Source organism: Xenopus laevis, chromosome 5L (genome assembly GCF_017654675.1).
Source record: "Xenopus laevis strain J_2021 chromosome 5L, Xenopus_laevis_v10.1, whole genome shotgun sequence".
NCBI classification, from domain to species: Eukaryota; Metazoa; Chordata; class Amphibia; order Anura; family Pipidae; genus Xenopus; species Xenopus laevis.
The window spans coordinates 131,064,241-131,084,340 of NC_054379.1; positions in this window are offsets into that span (position 1 = coordinate 131,064,241).

Genomic DNA, 20,100 nt, shown 5'->3' on the forward strand with positions numbered 1-20,100 from the left:
CTGTTGCAGACTGGATCAAGTTATAATTATATAAAAAGATTTTTTTCCTACAAATATAATACACCTTCTGATAGAAAGGACATTGTTGACATTATTTCTTTAGTTCTGTACTATTAATGCATTTTTCCACCATGGAAATCAGTAAACTATTTCAGTTATTTGTGGGGCCATGCTAATGCCTTAATATTTTCCAGAGTGGTGGAAATGTGTGTGGCACTGTTAATTCACAACATGTTACTGATCTTGATGCCACTCAATGTAAATGTTTACAAATATTCACCACATGGGGGAGTTGTAGAGCTTGCACGGTTTTCCATTGCTTTCTTTTTAATATTTGAAAGTCACCTTTAAATTCCACCTATCCAAATCTATCACTAAAAGTAAAGGTGCATATTTCATTTCGGATGACTTCAACTTCTTAACCACCTTAAACATCTGTATGGATTTATCGAGTCTCTTACTAGATATAGATTAACCCACACAGCACAGGCCTATTATTTGACATTCTCTAACTGAACAGTTTCAGAACCAGGGAGATGTCTATAAACGCTTCGATCTCTGCACATCAATTATATCTTCTGACACTGCAGTTTCTGGCTGACAGCCACATATTTAATGCTATAGGCACTTGTTATTTTCTTGCTCAACTGAGTTTCCAGACTGCATGACATTCATAGATGAAAAGGCAAACTTGCACACAACTTTTAATAGACTGCAAGCAAATAAACAAGTGCAGATGTAGTATTATTGAGACCTGGCATTTTGTGGATAAGGGATCCTTCCGTAATTTGGATCACCATACCTTTAAAAAATCATTTAAAAATTAAACCCAATAGGACTGTTCTGCTTCCAATACAGATTAATTATATCTTAGTTTGGATCAAGTACAAGGTACGGTTTTATTATTACAGAGAAAAAGGAAATCAGTGTTAAAAATTAGATTTTATTTGTGGAAGTCTATGGGAGATCAAGATCAAGCCTTTATCATCTCCATAGCCTTGACCTACTATTCTCTATGTTCAACATATTACTGATATGATCTCTCGAATACAAGAGAAAGTAACTGTCTCTGTGTCAGTCATGGATCTCTAACAGTAATGTCACACCAGGCCAGTGGTGGATTAATGAGGTCTAGTGTTGTGCGAATTTCTCCCGTTTCGCAGAAAAATCGTGAAATCTGAAAGTTTCACAAAAAAAATTGTGAAAATCTGACATTTTCACAAAAAAATGGTGAAAATCTGACATTATCATCGAAAATTGTGAAAATCTGAAATTGACGCGCATGTTGAAGCTGATGTTGGCGTTAAAGTCAATGGGGATCCACATAGTGTTGACGTGGGCTGATTTTGACGCAGACGAAATTTCTCCGCTGACGTGGAAATTTAACGCAAATTCGTGCCAGGCGAATTTGTTCGCTCATCACTAGTGAGGTCCCTACACTACACTTTCCACAGCCTCCCCAGAAAGGTGCTATCCTGAAGTATAAGATAAATAAGGAGTGGACCTTTACAGCCTTTGAAGCCAGTGACATTACTGGTGCGCACCGAACCCAATACACATAAGAGAGCTCGGTCCCAAACGCCATACATTCATCCGCAAATTATTCCCAGGCATGGCGAATTTACACATTTTGCTGCCCGTGAATGTTTTCAACTGCGTTGAAAATTCACAGTGGAAAATTAGCCACAACAAAAAAAAATTGTTGCATATCAAAATTGGCGCAAACATATGCAAATCTTTTACTTTTCACTTTGCTGAAAAATTCTCGAAACTCCGAAAAATTCGCAAAAAGTATTAAAGTCAATGGGCATCAAAATAATTTTTATGCGTGACAATTTTTACACGAGTGACAATTTTATACTCGCATCAAAATTATTTTGATGCCCATTGACTTTAATATGTTTTGCAGTTTCGCAAAATTTTTTCTAAGTTTTGAAAATTTTTTGGTGAAGTGAAACAGGACAGATTTACCTATCATGCCTTGCTGCCTTGCCTCCTGGCTGCCTAATCTTCTCCGAACAAACAGGTACCAACCATACACGACACCCAACTGGACCCAGGCCCAGCACAGCACAGATAAATATAGCTAAACAAAAGGAAGAAAAAAATAAAGTACGACCCATAGTGTTGCACCAACCCACTTTTTAATCTGAGGTCCCAAAGGGTATAAATAAAACTTAACTTTTATTAGTTGACCACATAAAATTGATATAAGACAAAAGAGTGTATAATAAAATATTTAAAACAAGGTTAGGTACACGAGCTGAATCGACACTAAGTCAGCAGCTCAGGAACGGTAACTGTAGACTGAGAAGATCTAGTGAATAAGTGTTATCAATCACACCTATTGTCTTCCTAAATTCTCACATACAGCAGGGTACTGGTTAACCGCTATATACGCGGCCCTGGCGGACCGGATGAAAGTATGGGTCACTATATGTCCTATATAGATAATTGGGCCAGAATGTGGCAACACACGCTTATATCACTAAGCTATTTGTGCGTTAATATATGGCCACATATATTTAGCCATATAACGGCGCAAGTGGGGTTAATGCGGGCAATTGTTAGAGACCTCAAACTTCAACGCCTTCTTAGGTCCCGCTCCCCTCTCCTTTGAGTTAGATCAAGAGCGCCGTATATATGAGAGCAGCCGACTGATGCGACACTGTTGCCAGTGCCGTAAGGAGGATCAATCAGACAGTGCTGTTCACGCTGCCCCTGTTCCTCCCACACCTCCCCTCCTTAGCGTTGATCAGAGGAACTTGAAACAGTGTATCCGACTAGCGGAATACATTAGGCTGGATTCTAAAGGACGCGGTTTCCCAAGCCTCCCTTCCACCCTTCCGCCCTTTCACCAGTACCCATTCATTTCCGTTAGGTTAAACGATTTTAAAATAAATTAAATATACATTTTTTAAAGAAACATAAAATATTGAAAAAGCTAGATGGGCTCCTGAGCACTCTGAGCCCCTAGGGTAGCCTATTAATTAACCCGCCCTTCACCAGGCAAGTACCCAACTGTAATGCTGTGTTATGCTCCTAATGTGCAATGCATTATTTGAAATGCAATTGACCCGAGCCCCGCCCAAATTTTTTTTGCCCCCCCCATGACACATGCAAATCTGCTTCTTCTAAGGTTATGCCCCTGGTCAGTGCTAATTGAGGTGATGTGGGAATTGATTGCAATTAATGTCACAGGGTTGCTACCCATCCGTTATTTTACCGGCTTGTAATAACATAAGTCCTTGGTCCGCCCACAATCCGCTCGAAATGTAACTTTTCTCTGCCAGGATGGCTCCTCAACCCGCCTTCTGCCCATCACGTGACATGGCTCCACCCCCTTGCACGGCACGGCCTGCCCCTTTTACGTCACTGCTGTCCTCTTTTGTTCCCGCCCCCACCACCAGCCGGTAGAAATTTTATCAGAAGTTGGCAACCCTAGTTACATTAAATTTTTCTGCATATTACCTGTGTTCTACAAAAATAAAGTAACCAGGCCAAATCTTTGAAACTTATAATAACTATAATTCAACAGAACAGTTCATAAATCTTACTTTTATAAAAGGCTTGCAAATTGTAGTATCTACATATATTGCCTAGCATTTCTTGCCTTGTCTAAATGCTAAATTGACCAGAACCTTTTAGAGACCTTTCAGAACAACCAAATGAATATGGAAACCCACAAATGGTTTCCCAAATGAGTAACTTCCTGCTACAGCACTTCTCCTTATATTGTAATTAGAGAACCTAATGGAAACCTCTAATGTGTAATTATTTCTGCTTAAAGGAATAGTGCGCTTTAATGCCAAATTGTTCTTTCTTAAGGGTGTTCTAAAAAAAGTCAAAATTTGAAAAGACATGTCAAAGCAAAACGATATGGAACTGCTTGTTCACTTTTTTATTATACTGGCAAAGACATTTCCTGCAGTTTCAGTGATTTACCGTATCTCATTAAGGGCATAGAATGTAACAATACAATCTATAAATTAAAGGTAAATTGCATTTTGTGTCTGTTCAAAATGGGCTAAATACCTTATTAGCAAAATGTGCCATGCGTGCAACTCTATTAACAGCTATAATTTTCTAGAAATGCATTTAAAACAAAAAAATAAATAAAATAAGGGACCCCTTTAGAAGCTCCAATAATGGGCAGAGACTGAGCAAAACTCGCAATCACTTTAATAAATTACATAGTTAAAACATAACATCAAACCAGGGCCTGGAATAATGACGAGGGATCTGGGGCCAATGAAGAATGGCTACTGTAGGAATAAACTATATAAAACATGAATTTCCTTCCTGTACCACAAAATACACACATTATTGGACGACATTAATAATCAGACAGTTCTAAAAACTATTCCATTTATATCACACTTTAATATTAGAGAAATGATAATAATGGAACCTATACTTTTTGGCCAGGATACCCCTATCAAGACTGAGCAAAAAAGGCAAATGGTGAAAAGGTAAGTGGATAGGATAAACCGTGGGTTAAAAAAATTCACCCTGCCAGCCTAGAACACTACTTTTTCTACTATACCGAAACTTTCAGACCCCCAACCCCAGAATAGTTCTCCTCAATGAACTGCTATACAGAGGAGCTGATTATCCTTTACTTTACAGGGCAATGCCAAGCTAGCAGGGTAGTTGAGCTGCCCACCTTCAAGGTGAAGGTTGTTTATACCTCTTTTTATGATACAGGTATGGGATATGTTATCCGGAAACCTGGAATCTCCAAATTTTTATCCCAACTAAGATATTAATCTTTATTGGAAGCAAAACCAGCCTATTGTGTACATGATTTTATAGTAGACTTAAGGTATAAAGGTCCATATTGCGGAAAGATCCATTATCCGGAAAAACCCAGATCCAAAAAATTCTGGATAACAGGCCCCATACCTGTACAATTGCATGTGCCGCTGGCCCTGCTAGACAAGGTAGGAAAGCAGGGAATGAAAGTACAATGGTTTGGTGCTGCTAACAAGATTTTTGGGTTATAAAATAATATAAAGAAGTATAGATGTACCTTTTTATTTTGTAATTGAAGATATGAAGAATGTGCTAGAGCACAATTGTTTTTGACCATTTAGGACTCCTTCAAGACTAACTGGATACAGTAAATAAAACACACTAAATAACAGTAACTGAAAATAAAAAATAAAAATCTTTCAATGGTTTTCTTTGTGCTCATTTTAAAATGTAAAAAGTGCAAATAAACTTTAAAGACTGACTGGTTTGCTTCTGTTTTTGTATTGTTTTATGTTTGTAGTAAATGGAAATGGAAAACAACCTACAGTTATGCTGTTATTCTTGTACAGGTATAGGATCTGTTTTTTGGAAACCTGTTATCCAGTCGACTCATGTAAATTTCATATTATCCAAATAATCCAATTTTTTTTAAATTATTACCTTTTTCTCTGTAATAATAAAATTGTCCCTTGTAATTGATGCAAACTAAGATACAGTATAATCATTCCTTATTGGACGCAAAACCAGCCTATTGGATATATGTATTCTTTAAAAGATTTTATAGTATACGTAGGGGCAGATTTATCAAGGGTCGAAGTGAATTAGAGGGAATTTTCGAATTAAATTAATTCTAAATTCAAAGTAATTTTTTGGATACATCGACCATCGAATAGGTGTCACGATCGCCGCCCGGAGCAGGTCCAAGAGCTCCGGGCGGCGCGTCCCTCTTTGCCGGCGTCGCTTCCAAAATGGCGGCGCCCATGGCCGCCACGTGGGTAGCGGCGCCGGCGCGATGACGTCAGCGCGCCGACGTCGGCGCAAGGGCGTCAATGACGTCACAATGGCGCCAAATTCAAAATAAAAACGCCAACTAGACGCCAGAATGGCGCCCAAGTATAGGACTACTTTCCCTATAGTATCCTGGGTTTCCTGTGAAGCTTTATTGCTATATCTTGTTCCTGATTTATATTCTGACCCTTTGCCTGGACTTTGGACTTTGCTGATATCTGCCTGCCTGTGAACTTTTGCCTGGATCTTGACTACTCTTTTGATTAACCCTTTGGACACTGCGAATTTGCTCCCTCAAGAGGGCTTCCTCCTCGATCCTGACAACCTCCCTGGTGGGAGCATCCCGGCTCCCTGACATTATACTTGGGCCATGGATCCTACTGAGGAAGCTACGCCTGATGTCGGACGAGCGCTCCGCGGACTGGCGTCCCGCATGCAGGAATATGAAGCCCAGCAGTACCACATAGGACAGGCACTCGATACCCTTCTCTCCCGAGTGCCTCCAGCGCCTCCTGCTTCCCAAGCGGCTGCAAATCCTCCCAAGGCGGACGTCTCATCTAGCACAGGTTTCTCGTCTGGTGAGCCTCGTATTCCGCCTCCTCCTCGCTTCAGTGGGGACCCACAGGCCTGCAGAGGTTTCGCTACACAGTGCCAGATCCAGTTCGAGTTTCAACCCTCGCACTTCCCCAATGAACGTTCCAAGGTGGGGTATGTGATGTCTCATTTGGTGGGCAAACCGCTTGAGTGGGCAACATCTCTTTGGGAGAAGAATTCTCCACTGACTTTTGATGACAAGGCGTTTCTTCAAGCGTTTCGTACGGTGTTTGATGCCCCGGGTCGGGTCACAAATGCTCCTTCTCGCCTTCTGCAACTCCGTCAGGGAAACCGCAGTGTCAGTGACTATGCTATTGACTTTAGAACTTTGATGGCTGAGACTTCCTGGAATGACGATGCCTATAAGGCCGTATTCTATCAAGGTCTGTCTATTCGCATTAAAGATGATCTTGTCTCCAGGGAGTTCCCTGATTTGCTGGAAGACCTGATTGCACTATCCATTAAGGTGGACACTCGTCTTAGAGAGCATCAAGTAGAGAGGGAGCGTTGTAAACGATTTCAACCCGTGTTGGCACCTCGCTTCCAGAGACCTCTCTTGCAAACTCCAGCTGCTCAAGCCTCTCCTTCTCCTCCGGAGGAACCGATGCAAGTTGGAAGGGCTCGTCTCTCCGAACAAGAAAGACTCCGTGGACGAATGGCTGGCTTATGTCTGTATTGTGGCGGACAGTCTCATTTTGCAAACTCTTGTCCGGTGAAGCCCACGAGTTCTGTTCCCCGAGGTATTTCCAGGGTAACTCATGTAGGGGGCACTACTCCGAAGTCTCAAGAGAACTCTCACAGGTTTCTCCTTCCTTTACAGATTCGCCTAGCCACTAAGACCATTGTCGGCTCCGCTTTCATTGACTCTGGAGCTGCTGGGAACTTCATGGACGCTCTTTTCGCCAAACACATGGAAGTTCCCTTATTCCCATTGTCCACTCCGCTTCGTGTCACTGCCATTGACGACAGACCCCTGGTGGCTGAATTTATCTCCATGACGACTGGTGAATTGCCTGTGCAGGTTGGGACGCTGCATAAAGAAAGACTTTCGTTCCTAATTATTTCCTGTCCATCAGTTCCAGTCGTTTTGGGTCTCCCTTGGCTACGCCTGCATAATCCCACCATTGATTGGTCCGCAGGACAGATTTCCCGTTGGAGCCCATTTTGCCAGAAGCATTGTCTTCCTGCTGAACCCCTCCAGAGGGTGAATATCTCTATGTCTGATCTGAAGACTCTACCCTCCTTTTACAGGGAGTTCTCTGATGTATTCTGTAAGAAGTCTGCAGAATTCCTTCCTCCACATCGACAATACGATTGTCCTGTCGATCTTCTGCCTGGAACCATGCCCCCTAGAGGTCGTACTTATCCTCTCTCTCCAGCGGAAACCACTGCCATGAAGCAATATATCCAAGAGAATCTCCAGCGGGAGTTTATTCGCCCTTCTACTTCTCCTGCCGGGGCTGGATTCTTCTTCGTGGAAAAGAAGGATGGAGGTCTACGTCCCTGCATTGACTACCGGGGTCTTAATAAAATCACCGTTAAGAACCGGTATCCCTTGCCCCTGATTGCTGAACTCTTTGACCAACTGAAGGGGGCTAAAATCTTCACTAAGTTGGATCTCCGTGGGGCGTATAACCTTATCCGCATCCGGGAAGGTGACGAATGGAAGACAGCATTCAACACTTGGGATGGGCACTACGAGTACCTCGTAATGCCCCTTTCAAGAATTCGTGAACGACATTTTCCGGGATCTCTTGGGAAAATTTGTGGTCGTGTACCTAGATGACATCTTGATTTTCTCCAAGGACCTTGCAAGCCATCGCTCTCAGGTGAAGGAAGTACTCTCTCGTTTGAGGAAGAACTCTCTCTTTGCCAAACTGGAGAAATGTGTGTTTGAAGTGTCCAAGATCCCTTTTCTGGGCTATATCATCTCCCAAGAGGGTTTCGAGATGGATCCTGTGAAAGTGTCTGCAATCCAAGTGTGGCCTCTACCCCTAAGTACTAAGGCAATCCAGAGATTCATTGGTTTTGCTAACTACTATCGGCAATTCATTAAGGGATTCTCTTCTCGTATTGCTCCAATCCTTGCTCTCATCCGAAAAGGGGGTAAACCCAGCTCTTGGCCCCACCTTCTGTTGAAGCTTTTCAATCCTTGAAGGATGCCTTCACTTCTGCTTCGGTTCTCCGCCATCCTGATCCAGAGTTACCTTTCTTCATCGAGGTGGATGCTTCTGAAGTTGGAGCCGGAGCTATCTTGTCCCAAAGACATCCCTCTGATGGGAAGCTGCATCCATGTGGGTATTTCTCTAAGAAGTTCTCTCCTGCGGAGCAAAATTATGATGTAGGAAATCGAGAACTCCTGGTGGTTAAGCTTGCCTTAGAAGAGTGGCGTCACCTCCTTGAAGGTTCCTTGATCCCAGTCACGATCTACACAGATCATAAGAATCTTGAATTCATCCAATCTCTCAAGAGGCTGAATCCCAGACAAGCAAGGTGGTCTCTCTTCTTCTCTCGATTTAACTTCGTCTTGACTTTTCGCCCTGGCTCCAAGAATCGGAAGGCCGATGCTCTGTCTCGAAGTTTCACTCCGGTGGATCGTACTCCTGAAAGACTAGAGCCTATTATTCCTCCTGTCAAGATCATCGCTTCCTTGTACCCTCAATTCGCTGATCAAATCCTGGCTGGTCAATCTTCTGCTCCTCCTGATACCCCCATTGGGATGGCATTTGTCCCCTCCGAGTTACGTCTGCCCATTCTTCAACAGACTCACTGTTCCAAGCAAGCTGGACATCCCGGTCCAGAAAAGACTCTTGAACTCCTTCGACGTTTAGTCTGGTGGCCGACTATCCGAAAAGATGTCAAAGACTTTGTTTCTGCCTGTACTGTTTGTGCCACTTCCAAGTCCAGCCATTCTCGCCCCAGTGGGTTACTACAGCCGTTGCCTGTTCTCTCTCGTCCTTGGACGCATTTGGCAATGGACTTCATTGTTGAACTTCCTCCCTCCTGTGGGAACACCGTGATTTGGGTTGTCATTGACCGCTTCAGCAAGATGGCCCACTTCATCCCTCTACGGAAGCTTCCATCTGCAGTGGAGTCGTCACAGTTGTTCATCCAGTTCATTTTTCGCCTGCATGGCTTCCCAACTGAGATAGTTTCTGACAGAGGGTCTCAATTCACGGCTAAATTCTGGCGTTCCCTGTGCAAAGATCTAGGTATTAATCTTCAGTTCTCCTCAGCTTATCATCCCCAGACTAATGGAGAGGCTGATCGAGTGAACCAAGCCTTGGAACAGTTCTTGAGGAACCACGTTTCCCTTTGTCAAGATGATTGGTCTGATCTCCTCCCGTGGGCGGAATTTGCTCATAACAATGCCTGCCACGCTTCCACTGGAAGGTCCCCATTTATGTCTGTGTATGGTCTACATCCTCTAGCCTTCCCACAAGACTTTGTGTTGTCTGATGTTCCGGCCGCTGATGACCATGCAGCCCACATGTCTGCTATTTGGGCTGCAACCAAGTCAAACCTGGAGAAGAGTGCTCTGGTTCACAAGTCGTTTGCAGATCGTAGACGTAGACCCTCTCCTCCCTACAAGGTCGGTGATAAAGTCTGGTTGTCTTCCAGGAACATTCGGTTGAAGGTACCATCTCCTAAGTTGGGTCCGAGGTTCGTAGGTCCATTTCCCATTTTGGAGGTGATCAATCCTGTGGCTGTCAGACTTCAGCTTCCCCCTGAGATGCGAATTCCCAACGTGTTTCATGTCTCCTTGGTGAAACCCGCCACCTCCAACCGCTTTTCCGTGGTCCAGCCTTTCCCTCCTACTATCTCTGTGGATGGCCAACAAGAATATGAGGCGGAGAAGATCCTTGACTCCAGGATCTCCAGGGGCTCTCTTCAGTACCTCATCAAGTGGAAAGGCTTCGGCCCTGAAGAATGCTCCTGGGAAGGATGCTCTGATGTCCATGCTCCTCGTCTGGTGAGGGAGTTCCACTCCAAATTTCCCCAGAAGCCAAGTCCTGGTGGTCCGGAGGCCCCCCCGTGAGGGGGGGGGGTACTGTCACGATCGCCGCCTGGAGCAGGTCCAAGAGCTCCGGGCGGCGCGTCCCTCTTTGCCGGCGTCGCTTCCAAAATGGCGGCGCCCATGGCCGCCACGTGGGTAGCGCCAACGTCGGCGCAAGGGCGTCAATGAAGTCACAATGGCACCAAATTCAAAATAAAAACGCCAACTAGACGCCAGAATGGCGCCCAAGTATAGGACTACTTTCCCTATAGTATCCTGGGTTTCCTGTGAAGCTTTATTGCTATATCTTGTTCCTGATTTATATTCTGACCCTTTGTCTGGACTTTGGACTTTGCTGATATCTGCCTGCCTGTGAACTTTTGCCTGGATCTCGACTACTCTTTTGATTAACCCTTTGGACACCGCGAACTTGCTCCCTCAAGAGGGCTTCCTCCTCGATCCTGACAACCTCCCTGGTGGGAGCATCCCGGCTCCCTGACAATAGGATACTACAACTTCAACTTCGACTTCGAATTCGATTCAAAGTAAAATAGTTCGACTATTCGACCATTTGATAATCAAAGTACTGTCTCTATGTTGGCCTATGGGGACCTTCTAGAATCATTAGAAGGATTTAATCGTTCGATCGACCGATTTTACTTTGACCGCAAGATACCCAAATTCGATGAAAAAAACTTCAATTTCGACTTCTGTATTTTTCGACTTCTGTATTTTTAACTTCGAAATTCGACCCTTGATAAATCTGCCCCTTAAGATATGAAGATACAAATTATGAAAAGATCCATTATCTGGAAAACCCCCAGGTACCGAGCATTCTGGATAACGGAACAACTGCAAAACATCAGAAGTATCTATCATAGTTAACAATTCCACTATCACTCTGTCTCCCCAGTCCCGGTGCCTTGGGGTTATATTAGATTCTGCCCTGTCCTTCACTCCTCAAATCCAGTCACTTATTAAATCATGTCAATTTCACCTAAGGAATTCAAGATGCCGCAAAAAATCGTATTCACTCTATCATCATATCACGTCTAGACTACTGTAACTCTATTAGTTGGCCTTCCCCGCAGAGACTGTCACCTCTCAAATCCATAATGAACACTGCCACCAGGCTTATACACCTCAGCACCTGCTCCTCCTCTGCCATGCCACTCTGCCAATCTCTGCACTGGCTTCCTCTACCTATCAGAATTAAATTCAAACTAATGACCCTGACATTCAAAGCACTTCATAACTCTGACCAACCTTACATCTCTGAACTCATCTCTATATACTCACCCAACCACTTACTACACTCCTCAACTGACCTGCTCCTCAACTCTTCTCTCATTAACTCCTCACATGGTCGCATTCAAGACTTTGCAAGGATTGCACCCCTCCTTAGGAATTCTCTCCCAAAGTCTGTCTGTCTTTCTCCCAACCTTTCTGTCTTCAAAAGATCTCTTAAAACACACTTATTTAGAGAAGCCTACCCTCACTCTGTTTAGCTACCAAATTCAAATAATAAGCTACATCTCTCACCTTGCTTATTTCTGATCTCATTCTCTTCCCCTTTTAAATTCTAAGCTCTTTTGCACAAAGCCTTCCTCACCTTTTGTAACGGTACTGGTCACTATGTATGTAATTCATGTGATTTCTTTGTACAAACACATTAATTTGATGGCGCTTTAAAAATACTTGTTAATAATAATAAAAAGAATAATAACCAGCACTCTTACCATCCTCTGCTCCTGTACAACTACAAAGGAGCCTGCAGCTGACAACAAAGGTTTCTAAAGGCCCCCTCCCGGCAATGTTTCCTTTACGAAACCTTAATATCCCTAAGTCTTCTGCCTTGCTGGAGCAGCTGGTGGCACAGTAGGTATATAAGATAATTTAAAAATACTGTTATTTCCTAGAAGTATTTTTGTACACAGTCATTTTTATCCTATAATCATTGATCTTTTCAAAATATAGTTATAGCTATAGCCAGTGCTTATGCTGTTTTATCTCTGCTGTAGCTACAGTTGGTGTAAACAGTGGCAATGTTATTTAAGCCCACATTAGGCTTATGTTATTTTAATACTCTTTCTGAAAGGGAATAAACAGTTGGCCTGCACTAGTTATCAAGAGACATAAAAAAAATATTTTTAAGCAACTGACGCCTTGATAAAGTGTTGAATTTGTTTAGACCTGCGACACCTGCCGTGAAATGTGTAAAATAAAAATTGCAACAATACTTTGTGTGATACAAATGCTGAAACACATATTAAGGGTGATTATTCAAGTGATATGAAATATTGTAAAACAGTTTGAAAATTGCTTTTTACACCTTTATGAAGCACACTCATTTTTATTTGTGATGCTTAAAAATGCTCTTCCCTTCCATATGTTTTTAAATATGTTTTTATTTTTTTCACTCAAAAGTTTTTTATTTTTACTTCCAGTTCACACAATAAAAACCATATTTTCACAATTGTACAATATCTCCATTGCAGATGTTTAAACATTATGTCCAAATGTAATACAGCTCAAATGTCACTTACAGTACAATTGTATAATAGCATCAAAATAAATTAAATATGTTTTTAAAGAGAAACAATCACACCTATACCTTGTGAATGTTATCTATATATCTATATATATATATATATATATTTTTTATATATATATATATATAAATAAATAAGGGAAAGTTGTGCTCACCACTAATTTTTAAAACCATTAGGCGGGGGTGCAATGAGGCTGTGACCACAAAATACATATAGACAAATACAAGAGTCCTCTGCACTCAACCCATTATCAATATATTCAAGACAGAGACATTTTGTGCATACTGCTACTGAAAAATGCCTTACCCTTTAAACAAAACAGGGATTGTTTGTCCATATATTGCAATATATTTAAGCTGGCCAACTACGTCAAAGTCATCCCATATCTGGCCAGTCCTATGCTCAATTTTATCTGATTCATTAATGCTTCATTATACATTTTACAAAGGGACTAAGTTTTACCTGCAACTTACTGGCTGCTTTCAAAGTTGCTTCCCAGCTATAGTCAGGTGATCCCACTGGTGTCTAATAAAAGGGCAGCCAAGTTTGGGAGTTTTACTTTGAAAGCAGCAAGTAAGTTGCAGGTAAAACTTAGTCCCTTTGTAAAATGTATAATGAAGCAATAGAAGCATTTAGGAATGTGTCGTTGTCCTGGTGTAGTTATAATGTTGTTGATATCCCTGCTAATGATGTTACCAAAGGTTTTAATGGATGCCGGTGGATTGAGGGGTTCAAAAGTACTTTTTGCATGGAAAACTGGAAGAGTTCTATTTGGGGAATTCTTGAAGTATTCTTTAAGTTTCAGTTTCCTTTGGAACTTGTGTGTATTCACCAGTAGGTCAAAGGGATCAGGGATAACACTGGGTACAAATGACAGGCCCTTCGATAATAAAGAAATTTCCCCAGGGGTAAGTATATGTTTACTAAGATTGAATATTATGTTTTCTTGCCCCTCTGTGATTTTCCTTTTGTGCTTGTACCCGCCCCTTCTTGTGTGTCTTCTCCACCTTCTTTTATTTCTTGTCTTTCTGGACCTTGTGCTCACCCCTAAAAAAGATTTGGAATTCTTGTTGTCAAGTCCGGTGTCCGAGTCTGTTGAAAGGTCAGAACTATCCACAGTATTGAGTGTTTTGGGGATACGTCTCCTTCTCCTTAAGGGTGCTCTAAAATGATCAGGTCTAAGGTCCATAAGCCAACCATATACTCGCTTGTTTTTGTAGTCGTCCGAGACTTTCTTAAGTTTATATATCATGATAAATATCAGTATTAGATTTACTCACGGTGATGTCCAAGGGAGTTTCGGTGAACAGGATTCTGTTAGCGTCTTGTATGGAGAAGGCAAAGTCCAGGTTTGTATCAATATCAAGTGGCAACTGTGATGTGCTCTCGGCCATACCCACACGGATTATAAACCACCAGATGAGAGCAGAGAAAATAAGTGAGAACAAGGAGATCAAGTCTGTCTCACAACAAAATGTGGCAGGGTGCAGTCCAAGGAGAAACCCAAAATGGGTAAAGCCATAAATACACATACTACTAGTGGTGAAGCGCTACTGGTGCTGCTAGGAGTTCAGTGCTTGGTTACAGAGAGGCAGGCCCCAGACTATATGCGCTATCCAGTCCCACTGCAGTCCTTAGCTTCAATGAGCGCTACTCCACCGCTACAGGACCCTGGACGGAGCTTCGGCCACACCCACTAAGTGTAATTACGCCCACTTTTCATCATATATATTTATGGACTCGGTTGCGAGCATGGCAGTGAGAGGTGTCCATGAATAGGTCTGATGTTCCCTGCACTCAATGTTTGACATCTGCACGTAACTCACTGTGTTTATTGGTTGCTAGGCAACGGTTCTTGGCGCCAAATTAAACGTCCCATTGTACACACTTCCAGTTCTTCCCTGATGAAAGTTCCACATTGGAACTGAAACGTCGGACACAATAAACCCTTATTTGCCTGATTGAGATTCATGCTGTAAATCCTTGGAGTGCTGTCACATTGCATCTATATTTAATTCTCTTTGGATTAGCACCCAGGTTAAAGCTCTGGCTAATGGTGTGCGCTCCTTAAGACTGTATATATATATAGAGAGAGAGAGAGAGGTTAGTAATATAAATCCTGTACATAATAATAATGAAAATTCTACTCCCCCAAATTGTCCCACATTGTCCAATTTAGGCTGGACAGTCTCAAATCAAAGAGATGGGGCTCACCAAGACTTCAGGCACATTAGCAGAGTGACTGGGCATAATTTAGCATTTTAATTTACAAATGTTGGGAGGTGTGGATATGTTCATTAAATTTCTTATAAAAAGCATTTTTTGAGCTATGCTTTTGTTGTTATTGGACAGGTGTAATACACCCACAGCAGGGTACTAGGCTGAAAGAAAACCTGAATAATGGAAGATGAGAACTACACTGCAGTCTTTTGGTCAATTATTTGGTGGACTACATCAGTGCTTGCCACAGACATGTTGTTATGTTAAGCCATTGGTACTATTCACAAAAGCAGTGTCCGGAAAATGGTTCAGAAGTTCAGACAAGTGACCTGCTTGCCAGTTCATGCCCCAATATTTATGTATTTTAATCTAGAAACCTTCAAGGCAATCAAAGATGCACAGCACGTTTTGTCTGGAATGACCCTCATTTACTCTGAATGGGAATCTCCTGCAAGTGCCTGATGCAGTCACACATCACTCAGAAATGCAATTTCTCGTGCATATGTTTCCTGCATATGATAGCCACATTCGGCCTCTGTCATAAATATCACTCGGCATTGATCTTGGAGTATTTGAGTGGATTTTCTGTCTCTTAAGCCTGGAGGTGCATGCACATTGCTCTCATAACTGTTATTTGCAGCTACTCACAGAGTAGACAGTCCATTCACTGAGAACATGATCAGTAACCCATGCTCATAGACACATAGATGCACTTACTGCTGTATAGACATGCACAGCCATACTTTCATTTGTTATCTGAACCCCAACAGTAAAGTCCTCCAAACTGGTAAACTGTCAATAAATAACACAAACGTCTTCCCAGTCTCTATTTGGCATTTACCTAAATGGTGTGTTTTTATCTTGCACTGCAAGTTGCGATCACTACTTCTCTGGAGGAAGGAAATTTCTTTCCATTTGATAATACACTTATTATGTACAGGGTTAGGGCTCACTTATAGTTAGTAAAGCTTTTCAATAAAACTCCTTGGATTAATGTTTTGTGACTTGCAAGCAGAACATATGCAAATATGTCTCTAAACACACTGCTTTAAAAAAATACTGGTGCATAAATTGGACATGAAATGAAAATAGTTAAACAGCCCTTTTAAAGTGAGCTGACTTTTTTTAAAGGAGGTGTTCACCTCTGAGTTAACTTTAAACATGATGTTGAGAATGATATTTTAAGACAATTTGCAATTGTTCTTCATTTTCTTTTATTTGTGGATTTTGAGTTATTTAGTTTTTTATTCAGCAGCTCTCCATTTTGGAATGTCAGCAATCTAGTTGCTAAGGTCAAAATTAAACTAGCAACCATGCATTGATTTGAAGAAGAGATTGGAACATGAATAGAGGAATGCCTGAATAGATAGATAAGTAATAAAAAGCAGCAATAGCAATACATTTGTAGCTTCAGAGAGCATTTGTTTTTTTAGATGGGGTCTGAAAAAGAAGGGTATTAATCCAAAAACTATAAATAAATAAATAATGAAGGCCAATTGAAAAGTTGCTTAGAATTGATCATTCTATAACATACGAACCCCTTTAAGGTTAGGGATGGACAACGCTTGAGTTATTGCAGGCTATGGAAATAAGAAACACACAAATACATATATATCCAGTTGTACTCCTTTAAAGTATATATATAAAGATATACAGGAACTCTGTGGTCCACTCCCTCCGCCGGTTCTAGCTGTCCGTTCTCTTTCAGATGTGGCAGTAATTCATTTTGTAATTGAACCAGCGCTAAAAAAAAGCTTAGGGTTAGACAGAAAAAGACGTAATAATATATGGTGTAGAATGTCTTGTTTTATATCACACCCTTCTGTGAGGTCAGACTCATTGGGGGAAGTGTTTGTTTCCGTTCACCTGCAGGGTTAATTTGACCTTTAACCAGTTATTTAAACACAGTGACACTTCCTGGGGTTTAAGATTGGATACAAACGTTTAAAATAATTGCTCCACAGTTGCAAGCATCAATGGTTCTAGAGTGATGTGCTCAATATAGTGTAAAAACCTTTTTAATAACAAATTACACTTACATATGTACACTTTAGATTTGTATTCAGTCGGTCATTCTGCAGTTATTCTGCTCTTGATTTTGCTCTGCCATGTTGATGGTAATAGCCGGCGTTACAAACATGGCGCGCGATGTTGGGCTCAAACGGATGACGTCACAGCCGACGTGTTTCGTCTGACAAGACTTCCTCGAGGCTTCAGAATCCTTACTGCACAAGTCCATCTTTTCAATCGGGTGGTAGTCATGGTAGCAGGTGTTCTATACTTCCTGCTTTAAGGCTGCACGTGTCTCCATGGCAACCCTTTTGTTTAGCGTGACATATTGCATTTGTAATCAAAAGGAACAGTTCAGTGTAAAAATAAAAACTGGATAAATAGATAGTATGTGCAAAATAAAAAATGTTTCTAATATAGTTAGTTGGCCAAAAATATAATGCATAAAGGGTGGAGTGACTGGATGTCTAACAGAACAGAACACTACTTCCTGTTTTTCCGCTAACTATGAGTTAGTCAGCTACTTGAAGGGGGGCCACATGGGACATAACTGTTCAGTGAGTTTGCAATTGATCCTCAGCATTTAGCTCAGATTGAAAAACAACAGTTATGACCCATGTGCCCCGCCCTCAAGTTACTGATTGGTTACTGCCTAGTAATCAATCAGTGGAAACCAAGAGAGCTGAAAAGCAGGAAGGCTATTATATTAGACATCCAGTCACTCCAGCCTTTATACATTACATTTTTGCCTAACTATATTAGAAACATTTTTTATTTTGCACAGCCAATCCGTTTACACAGTTTTTATTTTTATACTAAACAATTCTGCTAAAACCATCAAATATATAAAGGAATGTGTAGAGAGCATTCCAAAATTGCACAGAAAGAAGCTAAAACAAACTGAACGATGCACCAAACAGAATGCAATGAAAAATAGTGCAAATATATAAGTGAAAAGCAGCACTGATAAAACAAGAGGTAGAGGGAGGTGGATTAGTTTGTGGGAGTACATATAACAGGATCTAGTAATAAAACCTATGGAGCTAAACATTATATTCTTATGGTCCCATTGGAGTCTTTACAATAATGCCACGTGCAGATGATGTGGATACCTGTAAATGCCTATAAATCAGGGGATAAGAATCAAGGCTAAGCAGTGGTGGACATTATTCTCTGAGGATTAATTGAGCACATACACAATTGTGCCTTGACTCTTAACACTTGGTTTATAGCCATTTACAGTTAGGCCCATAGGTTTCAGAACCCGATCTCGTCATATGCCCTCCCATAAGCTAATAAGTCTCTTCTGACCTTCTTGTTTTATCACTGTGTTGCTGTTCACTCATATATCAGAACTATGTTTCATTGCATTTTATGGGACTGTTTAATTTGTTAGTTGCTGGTTACTATTCTTCCATGTGTCATTAATACACACAGTCATGCAATATCAGTACAAAACAGTATCACTCAAACCTGCCCTTACATTCTCACAGCAAAAGCTTGATTTTAAGGGGGGGGGGGGTACATGTAGAAGAGATGCACAATGTGGGGAATCCATTCTCATAGTCCATGCAATTTAAAAAAATCTAAGAAAAATATGTATTTGGGCCCCTGTGAGCCGCATACTCCATTGTTTGGATCTAATAGGCCTCCATGTGATGACCTTTTAAAAAGGTAATTACCTGGTACTTTCTGGAGTGCGAAGATCTGCCCCTATGGGTACTAAGGGGCAAATTCACTATGCGCCGAAGCGCCTAACGCTAGCATCAATTCGTTAGCGTTGGGCATTTTCGTTACTTCGCAAATTCACTAACGGGCGCTGGCGTAACTTCGCTAGTGTAACTTCGCACCCTTACGCCTGGCGAATTTGCACAACGGACGTAACTACGGAAATTCACTAACGCGCGCATTGTTCTGAACGCTACCTTTTACGCTAGACTTCCTTTGCCACCTCAGACCAGGCGAATCGCAAAAGAGTAGATAGGGATTTCTTCAAAAAAAGTTAAAATTTTTCTAAGTCCCAAAAAAGCTGGCGTTTTTTTCTATATTATGGGTGATAGGCTGAAAAAGATCGAAATTTTTTTTGGGGCTCCCCTCCTTCCCCCCTACATTTCCTAACTCATGGCAACTTAACTATATAGTGGGCACATGTGTAAGGCAAAATAAAAATTCTATTTGATGTTTTGAAGGTTTCCCAGGCATTTGTAGTGCTGCTACATATTCCTCCATTGAAATTTGAATTTCGCGCCGTATGCAAAGCGTAACTTCGCTTCGCTTAGCAAATCAACGCTAGCGCAACTTCGCAACCTTACGCTACCCCTGAGAGCGACTTCGGATTTTAGTGAATTTGCGAAGCGCTGGCGAAACTACGCCTGGCGAAGTGCGGCGAAGTTACGCATGGCACAACTACGAATCTTAGTGAATGTCCCACTAAGCATGAAGTACAGATAACATGACACTTTGGACCCAGTTTAATCCAATGCATTTGGTACAGGGGAAAAACATTAGAAAAAAACTCCCCTTGACATCAATGCTTGCTTTTGGCACAAAAAAAAAGGGCATTAACTACAATGCATTTGTAGAAAAAAAATGCAAAAAAAAAACAAACTTCTACAACCAAGGCTGGCATTTATAGTTTGTAATCAGGGCATTTGCCAGGAGACCACCTTGCTCAAAGGACTTGGAAGTAGAAAGGATGCATAAAAAGTGTCAACTTCTTACAATCTTATTGTATGTAGTAAGGGCTGGTCAAAAAAGTCACAACATTCATATTATTCTTCTAGGTGTTATTTTATTACTTTCATTTGTAGTCTCTGAAATGAAAAGTGATTTAAAGTTACAAGTGAATATGCAGCATTTGCGTTTGTGTCAAAGTTCGCAAACTAGCAAAAGTTTGCTGAACTGCATTGAACTCTGCTCTGAACTGCGGGAAGGCCGTCTCCCATAGACACCATTTTATTCAAA